At 42.3% G+C, this 14,950-nt stretch overlaps 1 protein-coding gene across 1 annotated transcript in view; it reads left to right on the top strand.

Moving 5' to 3' along the window:
* LOC118931226 (dynein axonemal heavy chain 9-like) overlaps positions 1-14,950 on the top strand; it is a 349,376-nt gene that overhangs the window by 137,511 nt on the left and 196,915 nt on the right.

The raw sequence follows: 14,950 nt of genomic DNA, 5'->3' as shown, positions 1-14,950 counted from the left end.
AAGAGAAAGACAGAGCCCCTACCATCAGGGAGCTGATGTTCTAATGAAAGGAAGAAGACACATCTGTTGTGCTACAGCACTTGTTGCCTTCCTGCGAATTACTTCTACATGGTTATAGAGGGGTGATGGTACAATGTGGAAGTCATGTTGGTTCCTCTGCATTTTTCTGATCTTATAAATGTTTTGAAGTGATCAGGAGCAAGCTTTCTTACAATTAAAAAATTCCTAGTGTTAGGAAGACTGATATACCCCCCTGCAAGGTGTCCACATCCTAATTCCCAGGCTCTGTAAATTTGCTACATGGCAAAGGTCACAGATGGAATTAAGGCTGCTAATAAACTGACCTGGAGATGAGATGACCCTGGATTACCTGGGTGGCCCAATATAATCACAATGGTCTATAAAAGTAAGCAGAATGAATGTCAGAGTGACACCACAGGAAAGAGACTCGATTAGCCATTGGGGGCTTTTAGAGGGAAGAAGGGGCCACAGGCCAGGAATGGAGCAGCCTCTAGAAGGTGGAAAAAGTAAAAACAAAACAAACAGATTCTCCCACAGATCTTTCAGAAGGATCCAGTCCTATCAACACCTTGGTTTCAGCCCAGTGAGACCCATTTTAGATTTCTGACCACCTAAACTCTTAAGATAACTTGTGTTGCTTTAAGTCATTAAATTTGCAGTGGTTTGTTATTACAACAGCATTAGAAAATGAATACATTTGGCAGTAAATAAAGACTTTTAAAAAAAGTTAACTTTAGTGCAAGGGTGACCAGTTGGCTTTTGGAACCATGGTGGTGTTTACATTTTCTGGGGAGGCTGAGGGAAGGTGAAGGCATTTCCCTGTTGGGTTAAAACTGTAGATTAATGAAGAAGTGTTCATCCAGAGCAGATCTTTAGTTGTGATCCAAATGACCTTTATTAGGAGTGAATATACCCATGACCTACCTCCTTAAAAAGGAAGCACAGGCCCCCAGATTTAATGCTGTGAAGGATTGACCAACATGGGGCAAGGTGCAAGTGCTCTTGTGATTTAATTGTGCTGACATTTTTATTGGGATTAGGATATACTGTTAAGTTTTTAGGGCTTCAGATATAAAGTTCTGTACATGTTGAATGGTCTGCCCCAGTCCCATTTCTCCAGAAGTCTATTACTTTTACTGAGCAATTTTGTAGAAAGTAACATTTTCATGATACATACAGAAGTACCTGCTCACAAATAGCTGGGCTGTGGAGTTAGATGTGACCAGTGCCACAAAGGAGGGTCCTAGGGTACAGGGACATGGAGAGATTTTTTTTTTCTTGTACAATACTATCTTTAGAAATCACATGACCATCACTTCAGTGTTTATAAGTGTTTTTATGTTCAGTATCACATTTGATCCCCACAACATATTCAGCTAATGATGCAGATGAGGGACTTTACAGAGGAGGAAACTGGAATGCCGTTACTTTTCCAACATAAGCCACTAATTTATTTCACAGGACAGAGGGTGCTCCCCTTTGGGGACCAAACAGTCTGGGGGCAGGTTACTTCTCCACCCCAGGAGGTGCTTCTAAGCACACAATACTTCACTGGTTAGGATTAAGCCCTGGTGACTTATAAATAGAATCGCAAATTGGTATCTGCTTTCATTTCTGAGACCACGTTTTACAGAAGGAAGCAAGACATCACCTGGTCCTCTGCACCTGTAACTGTTTTTACCAGTGGGCTCATAGCTACACCCAATGTCTCTCCTCCCAAGTTCACTGGATAGATGTTTTAAAGGTAGAGGACAGGAGGGTCTGCCAGGTAGAGGGAAAGGCTCAGCAAAAGGGTAGATGGGGAACCATTGAGATTGTACAGTGGCAGAGATAGGTCCAGTGTTGCTGAGAAAAAGGTATTGGGGTAGTGGGTGGGTAATAGGACTGAAAAGATACTGTGGACCATAGTACAGAAGACCTTGCATGCCAGACTGAGGGTTTCCTCTTAAAGGAAAGGCTCTGAGCCAAAAAGGTGCCCCCACCCCGAGACGAATTAAATCTGATGCGGTTCCTAAGATGCAGGGCATGGGGCTGATGTCTTAGGATCAGGACAGTCCACATCTTCCCAGATAATCTGGGAGTTGGCTGGGGCAAGATGACCCTCCTTTCCCATTTTCTCCATTTTTTTTTCTTATTGAGAATCTGACCCTCCCTTTCCACAGATGTGTCAGTTAGCCCACATTCTCTTTTCTTTTTTATAACAGGGGGGAGAGTGGGTATCCCTGTCTTGTTCCTGAATTTAGGTGAAAAGCTTTCAGCTTCTCACTGTTAAGTATGAAGTAGGCTGTGCGTTTGTCATATATGGCCTCTATTATGTTGAGGTACTTGCCTTGTATACCCATTTTGTTGAGAGTTTTTATCATGAATGGATGTTGAATTTCATCGAATGCTTTTTCACCATCTATGGAGATGATCATGTAGTTTTTGTCCTTCTTTTTGTTGATGTGGTGGGTGATATTGATGGATTTTCGAATGTTGTACCATCCTTGCATCCCAGAGATGAAACCCACTTGATCATGGTGTATGATCCTCTTGATGTATTTTTGAATTCGGTTTGCTAATATTTTATTGAGTATTTTTGCATGTATGTTCATCAGGGAAATTGGTCTGTAATTTTATTTTTTGGTGGGGTCTTTGCCTGGTTTTGGTATTAGTGTGATGCTGACTTCATAGAATGAGTTTGGAAATATTCCCTCCTCTTCTACTTATTGGAAAACTTTATGGAGAATGGGTATTATATCTTCTCTAAATGTCTGATAAAATTCAGCAGTGAATCCATGTGGACCAGGTGTTCTGTTCTTGAGTAGTTTTTTGATTACTGATTCAATTTCATTCTTGCTAATTGGTCTGTTTAGATTTTCTGTTTCTACCTGGGTCAGTCTTGGAAGATTGTATTTTTCTAGGAAGTTGTCCATTTCTTCTTGGTTATCCAGTTTGTTAGCATATAGATTTTCATAGTGTTCTTCATAATTCTTTGTATTTCTGAGAGGTCTGTCATGATTTTCCCTTTTTCATTTCTGATTCTGTTTATGTGTGTAAATTCTCTTTTTCTCTTAATAAGTCCGGCTAGGGGTTTATCTATTTTGTTTATTTTCTCAAAGAACCAGCTCTTGGTTTCATTGATTTTTCTCTATCGTTGTACTCTTCTTCTCAATTTTATTTATTTCTTCTCTGATCTTTATTATGTCCCTCCTTCTGCTGACTTTAGGCCTCATTTGTTCTTCTTTTTCCAGTTTCAATAATTGTGACTTTAGACTATTCATTTGGGATTGTTCTTCCTTCTTTAAATAGGCCTGGATTGCTAATATACTTTCCCCTTAGAACTGCCTTTGCTGCATCCCACAGAAGTTGGGGCTTTATGCTGTTGTTTTCATTTGTCTCCATATATATATATATATATATATATATATACATATATATATATATATATATATATATATTGCTTGATTTCTGTTTTAATTTGGTCATTGATCCATTGATTATTTAGAAGCATGTTCTTAAGCTTCCATGTGTTCATGAGCCTTTTTATTTTCTTTGTAGAATTTATTTCTAGTTTTATACCTTTGTGATCTAAGAAGTTGGTTGGTAGAATTTCAATCTTTTTAAATTTACTGAGGCTCTTCATGTGGCCTAGTATGTGGTCTATTCTGGAAAATGTTCCATGTGTACTTGAGAAGAATGTGTATCCTGCTGCTTTTGGGTGTAGAGTTCTGTAGATGTCTGTTAGTTCTGTCTGTTCTGGTGTGTTGTTCAGTGCCTCTGTGTCCTTACTTATTTTCTGTCTGGTTGATCTGTCCTTTGGAGTGAGTGGTATGTTGAAGTCTCCTAAAATGAATGCATTCTGTTAGTATTGTTTCACATATGTAGGTGTTCCTGTGTTGGGTGCATAGATATTTATAATGGTTATATCCTCTTGTTGGACTGCCCCCTTTATCATTATGTAATGTCCTTCTTTATCTCTTGTTACTTTCTTTGTTTTGAAGTCTATTTTGTCTGATACAAGTACTGGAACACCTGCTTATTACTCCTTGTTGTTTGCTTGAAATATCTCTTCCCATCCCTTGACTTTTAGACTGTGTATGTCTTTGGGTTTGAGGTGAGTCTCTTGTAAACAGCATGTAGATGGGTCTTGCTTTTTTATCCATTCTATTACTCTGTGTCTTTTGATTGGTGCATTCAGTCCATTTAAATTTAGGGTGATTATCGAAAGATATGTACTTATTGCCATTGCAGGCTTTGGATTCATGGTTACCAAAGGTTCAAGGTAGCTTCTTTACTATCTAACTAACTTAACTCTCTTACTAAGCTATTATAAACATAGTGTGATGGTTCTTTATTTCTCTCCCTTCTTATTCTTCCTCCTCCATTCTTTGTATGTTAGGTGTTTTATTCTGTACTCTTTTGTGTTTCCTTTGACTGCTTTTATGAATAGTTGATTTTATTTTTTGCCTTTAGATAGTATTTGGTTGATCTGCTTTCTTTGCTGTGATTTTATTTTCTCTGGTGACATCTATTTAGCCTTTAGGAGTGTTTCAATCTAGAGCATTCCCTTTAGAATACCCTGTAGAGGTGGTTTGTGGGAGGCAAATTCCCTCAACTTTTGCTTCTCTGAAAATTGTTTAATCTCTCCTTCATATTTAAATGATAATCATGCTGGATACAGTATTCTTGGTTCAAGGCCCTTCTGTTTCATTGCATTAATTATATCATGCCATTCTCTTCTGGATTATAAGGTTTCTGTTGAGAAGTCTGATGTTAGCCTGATGGGTTTTCCTTTGTAGGTGATCTTTTTTCTCTCTCTGGCTGCCTCTAATACTCTGTCCTTGTCTTTGATCTTTGCCATTTTAATTATTATATGTCTTGGTGTTGTCTTCCTTGGGTCCCTTGTGTTGGAAGATCTATGGGCTTCCATTGTCTGAGAGACTATTTCCTCCCCCAGCTTGGGGAAGTTTTCAGCAATTATTTCTTCAAAGACACTTTCTATCCCTTTCTCTCTCTTCTTCTTCTTCTGGTACCCCTATAATGCAAATATTGTTCCATTTGGATTGGTCACACAATTCTATTAATATTCTTTCATTTCTGGAGATCCTTTTATCTCTCTCTGCCTCAGCTTCTCTGTATTCCTATTCTCTGATTTCTGTTCCAATAACAGACTCTTGTACCTCATCTAGTCTGCTCTTAAGTCCTTCCAGAGATTGTTTCATTTCTGTTATTTCCCTCTGGACTTCATCCCTTAGCTCTTGCATATTTCTCTGCAGATCCATCAGCATGGTTATGACCTTTATTTTGAATTATTTTTCAGGAATATTGGTTATATCTATCTATCTAGGCCCTCTCTCTGGTTGTCTGAGTGATTCTTGACTGGACCAGATTCTTCTGCTTTTCATGGCAATAGAGGTGGTCGTAGGCAGGTGGCGTGTGTGTCAGCTGGGAGAACAAAGTCCCCTCCTGCTAGCTGGTTGCCTTGCCCTTCTCCGCTGCCTGTGTTGGTTACCCACAGGCAGGGAGCAGTCTCTGAGTTAATACCCTGAGCTGCCAGAGGCAGGGCAGCCCTAGGGCTTCGGGGAGTGTCAGGTGCACTGGTTGTGCTCTCCTGTGGGAACAGTGGCCCTTCATACCTTCTGGACCTTGCTCTGGCTTCCTCTGCCTGTGCTGGGCAGCTACGTGCTGGTGGCAGCCTCTGGGTCTGTCCTGGTTTGTTGCCCACAGGGAGGAGACTCTGTGTGGTTGCTGTGGGTGGGGCTGTTCTCCTGCTGCTCCACAGCTGTGGTGGGTCAGCCAGTTTGCTTGTAGCACTGGCTGGGAGAATGAATGGCAGGCTGCTTATCGCCTTGAGGGCTTCGGGGCTGGGTTATCCTCCAGGGGGTTGGGGCTCCTGAAGTTCCTTATGATTCCCAGCCTGCTGGGATGAGTGTGCTAGGACGATTTTGTCCAGCTATTAATACCTTGTCCCTTTAAGACTTTTAAAAAGCACCCTCTTTTGTCCCAGGGGAGCTGGCTGTGGGGACCTGCTTGCAGTCTCTGTCTCGGATTTTATTTTTCCTTTTCCAGCACACCATGCAATGTGTGTCTGTGCTCCCAGTGCAGATTACCAGGGCTGCTTATTTAGCAGGCCTGTGCTTCCACTCCTTCCCCACTCTGATTCTTTTCCCCCCGCTGGTGAGCTGGGGTGTGGTGAGTGCTCGGGTCCTGCCACATCACAGCCTTTTATCTTACCCTCTTTGTGAGATGCTGAGTTCTTGCAGATGTAGATGTAGCCTGGATGTTGGACTGTATCTTCTGGTCTCTCTTTTAGAAATAGTTGTATTTTCTGTATTTTCAAAATATATATGGTTTTGGGAGGAGATTTCTGCCACCCTACTCATGCCACCATCTTGAGTACCTCCAGCCCACTATTCCTTTTTAAATAATGATGTCAGTTTTCTTGATGATCTACATGTGTTTATTTCATTTCTCCATACTAGTGTGTCATGTAGTAGTTGTAACTCTTAATTTACTTAGTTCTTTTTTTAATTTTTTAATTTTTAATCTTTTTTATTTTGTTATCATTAATCTGCAATTACATGAAGAACATTATGTTTACTAGGCTCTCCCCTATCCCAAGTCCCCCCCACAAACCCCATTACAGTCACTGTCCATCAGCATAGTAAGATGTTGTAGAATCACTGCTTGTCTTCTCTGTGTTGCAAAGCCCTCCCTTTTCCCCAACCCCCCACATTATAATTTACTTAGTTCTTAAACTGATCCAGATTAAAGGAGATGAAAAGACACATGATAACTAAGTGTAATGTGTGATTCTTCACTGAATCCTGTGATGAAGGTTTGAAAAAAAAAAAGCCTCAAAAGACACTCAATAAATTGACACAAATGGCATATCAGTGGGAGACAAGTTAAAAGTTTCATACCAATGATAAATTCACTGAAGGGGATAATTATTCTGTATGTAAGAGAATCTTCTTTTTCTTAAGAAATACACAATGAAATATCCAAGGCAAAAGTGCATGATACATTAAATACATTCTAAAATATTCAGAAGTGTATGCATATCATGTGTGTGTGTGTGTGTGTGTGTGTGTGTGTGTGTGTGTGTGTGTGTGTGTATTCATCTCTACAGAGGGCAGAAGGGGAGGAAGGAGACAAAAACAGGCAAAGAGATAGGAAAGAGATCATGAATGGGTGAGAAGGTTAATAGGTAAATATGGAAAAAGGGTATATGGTTTTTAAACATTTTCATGACTTTGAAAGGAAACCCCATAACCTTCATCTATTATCTCCTTCTCCCCTTATCCCCCCTATCCTAAGCAACCACTAACATACTTTCTCTCTAGTGGCTCTATTTTGAATGCTTCATATGAATGGAATCGTATGTGGTTATTTGTGACTGACAGCTTTCACTTAGCATATTATTTTCAAGACTGCTCCATGTTGTAGCATGTATCACAACTTTTTATTGCCAAAAATATTACACCATATAGGTATACCATATTTTATCCATTTGTGGCTTGATGGACTTTTGGGGTGTTTCTACCTTTTGGCTATTATATATATGCTGTGCTATATATAAATAATATAGCTATGAACATTTGTTTATAAGTGTTTTGTGGACCTTTATTTTCATTTCTCTTGAGTATATACCTAGAAGTGGAATGTCTGGGTATATGGTAACTCGGTGTTTAACATTTTCAACTGCCACACAGTTTTCTAAAACAGCTGCACCCTCCTTCATTCCCACTGGCAATGTGTAAGGATTCCAATTTCTGCACATTCTCACCAACACTATATTATCTGACTTTTTCATGCTAGCCATACTTGTGTGTGAAGTCTCATATCATAGTGGTTGCTTTGCATTTCCCTTATGGCCAATAATGTTGAGCATCTTTTCATGTAATCTTTTACTTTGAATGGCATTTGGGGAATGGGGAGGAAATAAACAAGTGTGTTTGGACTGCTGTGTTTAATTCAAAACATAATGACTCATTTTAAATGTGTGACAGAAAAAAATTTTCTTCTATATATGTGAAAACACATAGATCGATGTCAAGTCTATCATGTATAGTTTTCTACACCAGTACTTTCTGCATGTTATACTTAGTGTGTGATTTGGAGACAGCAATGTTGTACACCAGATTTGCTCTATAAGATTATTTTTTGTATGGGGCTGAGGGAGGAATTCACTCAAATGATTCAGGGTGGACTGAAAGGCAGAGTGTAATGGATTGCCAAAGCCTCTGCAGCTCAATGGTTTTTTTTGTTTTAATGCTGCTTGTGTAAGTATATTACGCAGATGATGACTATCAAAGAAATGTGAGTGCTTTGACATGCACGCATAGCATATGTCTAGGAGATGGATGACAAGATGTTTAAATGGGATTTTACACTTTAATCATGGTGTAAAAGATAGGATGTATGATACATTCCAAAAGATAATTGTGCAAGTTGGGTGAGGCATATATGGGAAGTTATGTTGTTCTGTCTGCTGTTGTGCATGTTTACATGTGTCTAATAAAAAGCTTTTCAAATAAAAGGTGTTGGGTGCCTCATAAGGACGGATGGATACCTGGTAAAGATGAGTCTGTCCATCAAGATGGGCATTTAGTTATCTCTCAATAAAGAAATTTCAACAACTGTAGTTCCTTTGAAGTTGAGAAGAAAACTACTTTTCATGTAACAGGAAGAAAGGAAGAATGGGAAAGTGTTATTTTCAAGGTTTTTTGATGAAAAGTCCCTCTCTCATGGCTTCTAGCTCCTCTGTGAATGGTGATGGAGCACACCTGCTAAGCAAGGAGAGGTGGTCTGTTATTTTGAGAAGGTGAAGAAAATTTGACATAGATTTCCATAGCATCTGAGAGAGCATGGACTAAGGAAACAGTAACCTAAGCTCCATTTATTTGGGGCACATGTTAGTAATTGGGATAATTATTTGTGTAATGAATGAACGATCTCCAGGTAATGCTGGGTACCAATTTATCATGGCACCACTAGACTTGTGAGATTTATTCCAGTAGTGATCAGTTACTTACAGGAAGGATTTCTGGAAAAGGCAGAGAGAGGATTTTACCAGAAAGGATGGATTAAAGGGGACTAGAGTAGTGGAGCTTTTTTACACGTTGGTTACCTGATAGACATCAAGTCTTCTTTGGAGGAGAGGAAGGATGAGAAGACAAGAATTTGGTGGTAGACAAGGAGTAAGTGGAAAAATGAATGACCTGGAGTTGAAAAATTAACAAGGGGCATACAAGTTGGAAGGACAAGGGTATGAGGCCAAAGAGTGGAATATCAGGCTATATTATTCAAGACGGCAGAATTGTTCCTGGAATAAGCTCTGCAGTGTGGCAGGAACTGCACTGGGATGGAAATAACGGACCCTGAGATGAGATGGTGTGATAACTGTGAGGCTGAGTTATTGGCTGGTCTGTCCCCATGGAGGTTGGAGCCCTCCACTGCCTGATCACCTCTTCCAAGTTCCCTGCCCCAGGCCCCATCCCACCTTGGTCCCTCCCTGGGCTTTCACAGAACCTTCATTCTTTCTGTGACCCTAAGCCTGAGACATGGTAGGGTCTACGATGGACCTCTGGACAAAAGAACCAAGTGTGGGAGTGAGAGTGGGCTGTGGTTGACACCTGATATTTTAATAGCCAGCATTCATAAATCTTTTTGGAAAGACTACCTCAAGCGCTCTGTAGGACACACACCCCATTTGTGAGTCCCGTTCTGGACAAGTGGAGTTACCTTTAACCCCGACCCCTATTGTAACTATGCATATGTGAGCAGTCTTGGCCAAAAAAATATTCTATGCAGGTTCATGGTGAGCCCCCAGATATCTGTAACCCCGATGCATAGTCTTGGATTCACCTCTGGTTCATGAGCAACAGGTGTTCTGGGGGAGATCAACCAGGCTCCACCAAGGCCATGAATATGAAAGGTGGCACGTCCATCCTGATAAATGAACTGTACATACTAAGGGAAAGATCCTGTATTTTGCCATCAAGCGTGGAAGGGTGAAGGCATGAAAATCACATTCCCCAAAGAAGAGGATGCCATGCGTGATGACATCCCTCTAAATACTGTTTTTGTACTCAGACCAGCCCACACCCTTTTAGTAAAAGGCGTCAGTATGCTGTGCTGTGGCCTGATCAGCCACAAGGAGGTAGAGCCTGGATTGACTGGAGGAAGTGGGGAGCAGTACAGGGTTATGATATGGGGATGACGAGATGTACCTTTTTCCACCTGCAAGGTCATTCTTTCCCCTCATCATCTTTTGTTGTTTTCCAGCTCATGACTAGGCCTCCTTTCCTTACTCTCAGCTTTATTTTACACTGGGAGGTAGATGGCTGCCTGGTCAACATTCCTACCAGTGACAGCTGGCCCATGATTTTGCTCTGCAGAAGCATGTCATCAATCAGGCAGCCTGAAGAAATACCCAGTATGGAGAACCACCTCTTCCCCAAGGTGCCTTTTCAGTAGGGAAACCTCACTGTCAAGGTGAAAGTATGCTTCCCCAACACAATAACATGACCCACGTGACAGATGCTTAAGCAGCATCTGTACAGTTTCCAGACCCTACCCCAACTATCCCAGGATCCACTGCAGCAATACCCACCCCAGACACTCCCATTCAGGGTTTATGCACCTGTGGGATCCTCTGGTTACTCACTTCTAAATGATGAGTAAGCCACTGCTTCTTCCTGAATGTTATCTTCTGAAAAATATACCTGTCCTTGACCCTCTTCAGATATGGACAACCTGTCCTCCCTAGCACTCTAAGGGGCATAAAACAGTCAGTGGGGAAGGTGTGAGCTGCCATACATTTTCAATAAGGCTAAGCTAAGAGATGGGAGACAGAACTCATCTCTTCAAACTTCGTCAGGAAGGACATGGGCTTTTGGGAACACATGAGATCTATTTCTCAACAAGAGCAACAGGGGTCATGTCACCTTTTAGAAGTCAAAGGAAGCTATGACTGAGGCTGGACTCTTTCTTTTCCCTAAGTACAAGTCCAGAGTTACCTAAAACCCATGCCCCCACAGAGAACACAGAAATCACTATTATTAGAGAAACATTTATTGGGGAGAATCAATATTATTCACAAGGAAAACTTATTTAGGGGAAGGAAATTCTCATTTCTGGAAAATTTGGAGAATTGTTTTCTTTATAAACTGTAAGACAGATCTCTGAATGCAGTGTTTTCAGCAGTGGTGAGAGCAGCAGGAGGCCCCTGGCAGGCTTGATGCCTGCTGGTGGGGCATGCATGGGGCACAGGATCCTTGTGGGGCATGGATGAGGTGTGCTTCTGAACCAAGAGCTGGGTACCTGTCTTACTCTCTGATCTGTAGAGTACTTGAAGGGTAACTGTGGCCAGAAGAGAGAGCTTCTTGGTGGCCACATTGGTTATTTGCCACTTTACTGGAGGGAGCCTTGTGGTGGAAAGATTGCCCCCAAGTGGGTGCTACCTATTCTTGCTGGTGCCCCATTTTGTTCTCTAAGAACTTCCCGGTGTCTGTCATGATTTTCTGAGCTTTAGTCATTCCACTAAAGGCAGCTCTACTTTGAACAACACCTTGGCTCTGTGCTGCTCTTTTCCTGGGGATTTTCTTTGCCAGGATAAATCTATTTAAAAAAGTGTTTCATTGTTTGGCAGAAATGGCTTTTAGCGGGCTGAGCCTTCTGGGACAGTGTCTGTGAAGACTTCCTCCCAAGTGTCTCCCTTGCCGGGGAACTCTTCTTTCCTGATTGGGATGTTCCCAACCCTGCATCCCTTCCTCCAGGCCCTTTAGCTGTGGAGCCTGGAGGACTTGCTTTCTTTGCACCTGGAGGGAAATTCCCACCCAGGCACTTCCTTAAGATACGCTTAGGGACACGAGGCTCTTGCTGATGCTCCATGCTGCTGCCTCTGTCCTCCACATGGACATGTAGCTTCTGGAAAGGTCCCATGTCCCCACTGGAAATACCCTGAGCATGAGTCAGTGAGGCCGTAGACATCAAACCATCTGAGGCAAGGGACATGTGAGTGGGTTGGCCTTCGGCCTGGGCATGTGTCTCACTGTCAAATTTTACCATCAACACATTCAACAGTTGTTGTCTCAGGTCTTTTGATTTAAGATCTCGGGGACCCAAAATATTTTGTGGGTGGTGTTCAGTTGTCACAGAACCATTCACATTTTTCATTTGGGAGCTTCCTGGCTTTCTGGTAGTCAAGATGTCACTAATTTGTCCTTGAAGAGTATCCACCTCTGCAGCCCTAAATACATTCCTGGACATACTGAGCTCAGAAACAGGTTTTAAAATCTTCTCTGTCTTCTTGCCATGTTGCATTTCTACTTCATTACTACACCTCACAGTCTTATACTCTCGCTCATATAGAGGCCCCACTTGCTTTGGGGGCAGCTCTGAGAGGCTCCTGTTGGCCGGTAGAGTCTGACTGTGAGTAGCTTGGCCTTTGATGCCGTGTATGACATGCCCAAGGGTCTGTCTGGCCTCCTTGATTCCCTGAATATCCTTGGCAATCTCATGGTTAATATTAGGGGGTGATCGTCTCAGTGTCTCGTCCTTCTTTGGCCACAAGTGAGGTAGCAGGGAGAGGATGCTGCAATACAGGGCTGAACTTACTGTCCCCACTCTGTCTCCATCAGGAGTAGAGCTCCCTCTACGGGGCTTGATTTGCAGCCTCTCAGATTTGGAGTTACCCCAGACACCAATTTGGCTGAGGAAGTGTAGTTGGAATAGGATAAGGAGTAGGATGAGACATTTTTCAATTTAAAAATCTCTATGGATTCAAGGACCCTAGGGGGGAAGTCCCCACACCATCCTCATATGAAACTTTTTAATATGAGCTTCCAGTACCTGCTTTACACTGGAACCAATGAAGGAAAGTTCCTGGAAGGTATTCCATTTGTAGTCTTCATCCACTGATGGTGGCAAACTACTCCGTTTAGATTGAATGTGGGATTCCTCAGGAAGCAGTCTGAATACATTCCCATGAATTCTGCACAGCCCCAGGGAGCTGACCCTCACTGATTTCCTCAGACTTCTTGCTCAGATGTACTCTTAGGATGTTCACAAGTTCTCTCCAGCCTTCATATTCCCCTAACCCCCTTGAGAGTCTCACCGTGTGACTCTGTAGTTCTTCCTCAGAGTCATATACCAGGTCCTCATATGAAGAGCCCTCTGGATCATGATCTCTCTTTGACCCAGATATCTCTAAAGAATCACTCGGTGGCATCATCTGTGATAAAGATTCTAGGACCCTGTGGGGCAGGCCCCACCAGTGTTTAATGAGCCTCTTTTGAAGGTGCTGTTCTAGTTTCTTCCGAATCTCATCACTAAGAGGAAATGCTCCAGGAAGGATAGAGAATGAAGCATGGGGCTGGGAGGCCTTGCAGATGGGAAAGGAAGGAGCCAGAGGACAAAATTTCACCTGAGATCTTTGGACCACAGCGGGTAAACCCCACGAACATTCCTGTTGCTTCTGCAACACATTCCATTCCGGCTCTTGAATTTCAGATGAGTGAGAGAGTCTAAATCATTCTGGGGTCCACGGAAACACACTTCACAGATCCTCATCTTGGATAGAGGACCAGATGGTGGGATTCTGGGTCGAGATGGAAGATGGGCCTGGGTCTGGCCATGAGAAACAGGTGGGGACTGAGCTTGTGGCAGCACTTGGAGCTGGGGCTGAGGGTGCTTCTCAGGCAAGGACAGAGGTATGAGATGAAGAAGCTCTGGGGTTTCTTGACCTGCAGAAGCATTCAAGATTGCATTGAATATAAAGACTATGGAATAGTCAACCAAGCCATGGGCAGCAGAGGACAGGACTCACTGTGTAGAGATGGGGACCCCAAAAGAGCTGGATACCTTCTTGCTATAATTGGTTCCCCAAGGTCTTAGGATATGGGGGCTGCTCATGCACATGCAGCTCCTTTGGTTTGCCTTTGCTGTTCCAAAAAGGAAGGGATGGAAAGCAATATGGAGGTTCCTCAGAAAGCTCAAAATAGAAATACCATTTGACCCAGGAATTCCACTCCTAGGAATTTACCCTAAGAATGTAGCAGCCCAGTTTGAAAAAGAGATGCACCCCTATGTTTATCACAGCACTATTTACAATAGCCAAGATACGGAAGCAACCTAAGTGTCCATCAGTAGATGAATGGATAAAGAAGATGTTGTATATATACACAATGGAATATTATTCAGCCATAAGAAGAAAACAAATCCTACCCTTTGCAACAACATGGATGGAGCTAGAGGGTAGTATGCTCAGTGAAATAAGCCAGATGGAGAGGAGAAAGACAAGTACCAAATGACTTCACTCATATGTGGAGTATAAGAACAAAGAAAAAACTGAAGGAACCAAACAGCAGCAGACTCACAGAACCCAAGAGTGGACTAACAGTTACCAAAGGGAAAGGGACTTGGGAGGATGGGTGGGAAGGGAGGGATAAGGCGGGGGAAGAAAGGAGGCATTACAATTAGCATGTATAATGTGGGGGGAATCACAGGGAGGTTCTGTGCAACACAGAGAAGACAAGTAGTGATTCTACAGCATCTTACTATGCTGATCGACAGTGACTATAATGGGGTTTGTCGGGGGGACTAGGTGAAGGCGGGAGCCTAGTAAACATAATGTTCTTCATGTAATTGTAGATTAATGATACCAAAGTAATAAATAAATAAATAAATAAAAAGGAAGGGAGACTGCTGAGTCATGCTTATCAGTGACTGTATCATTTTCCCAGGGAAATTTAGTTGGTACTCTGGCCTAAGTTGTTTTGGAAAAGAACCCCCTTTCTTTTCCTTTTCCTTCCATCGCAGGAAATCACTCCTCTTTTGGACTTGCCTCTCCAGAAGTGCCAGATGATCACGGCTGAGAAATGAAAGGTTTACGGACTCTGTAGGAATGACTGCAGGGTCTCCCCTATATGAAGAGTGGAGG

The sequence above is a fragment of the Manis pentadactyla genome, chromosome 4 (genome assembly GCF_030020395.1).
Source record: "Manis pentadactyla isolate mManPen7 chromosome 4, mManPen7.hap1, whole genome shotgun sequence".
Classification (NCBI taxonomy): domain Eukaryota; kingdom Metazoa; phylum Chordata; class Mammalia; order Pholidota; family Manidae; genus Manis; species Manis pentadactyla.
This window is presented reverse-complemented; position numbering and strand designations above follow the sequence as displayed.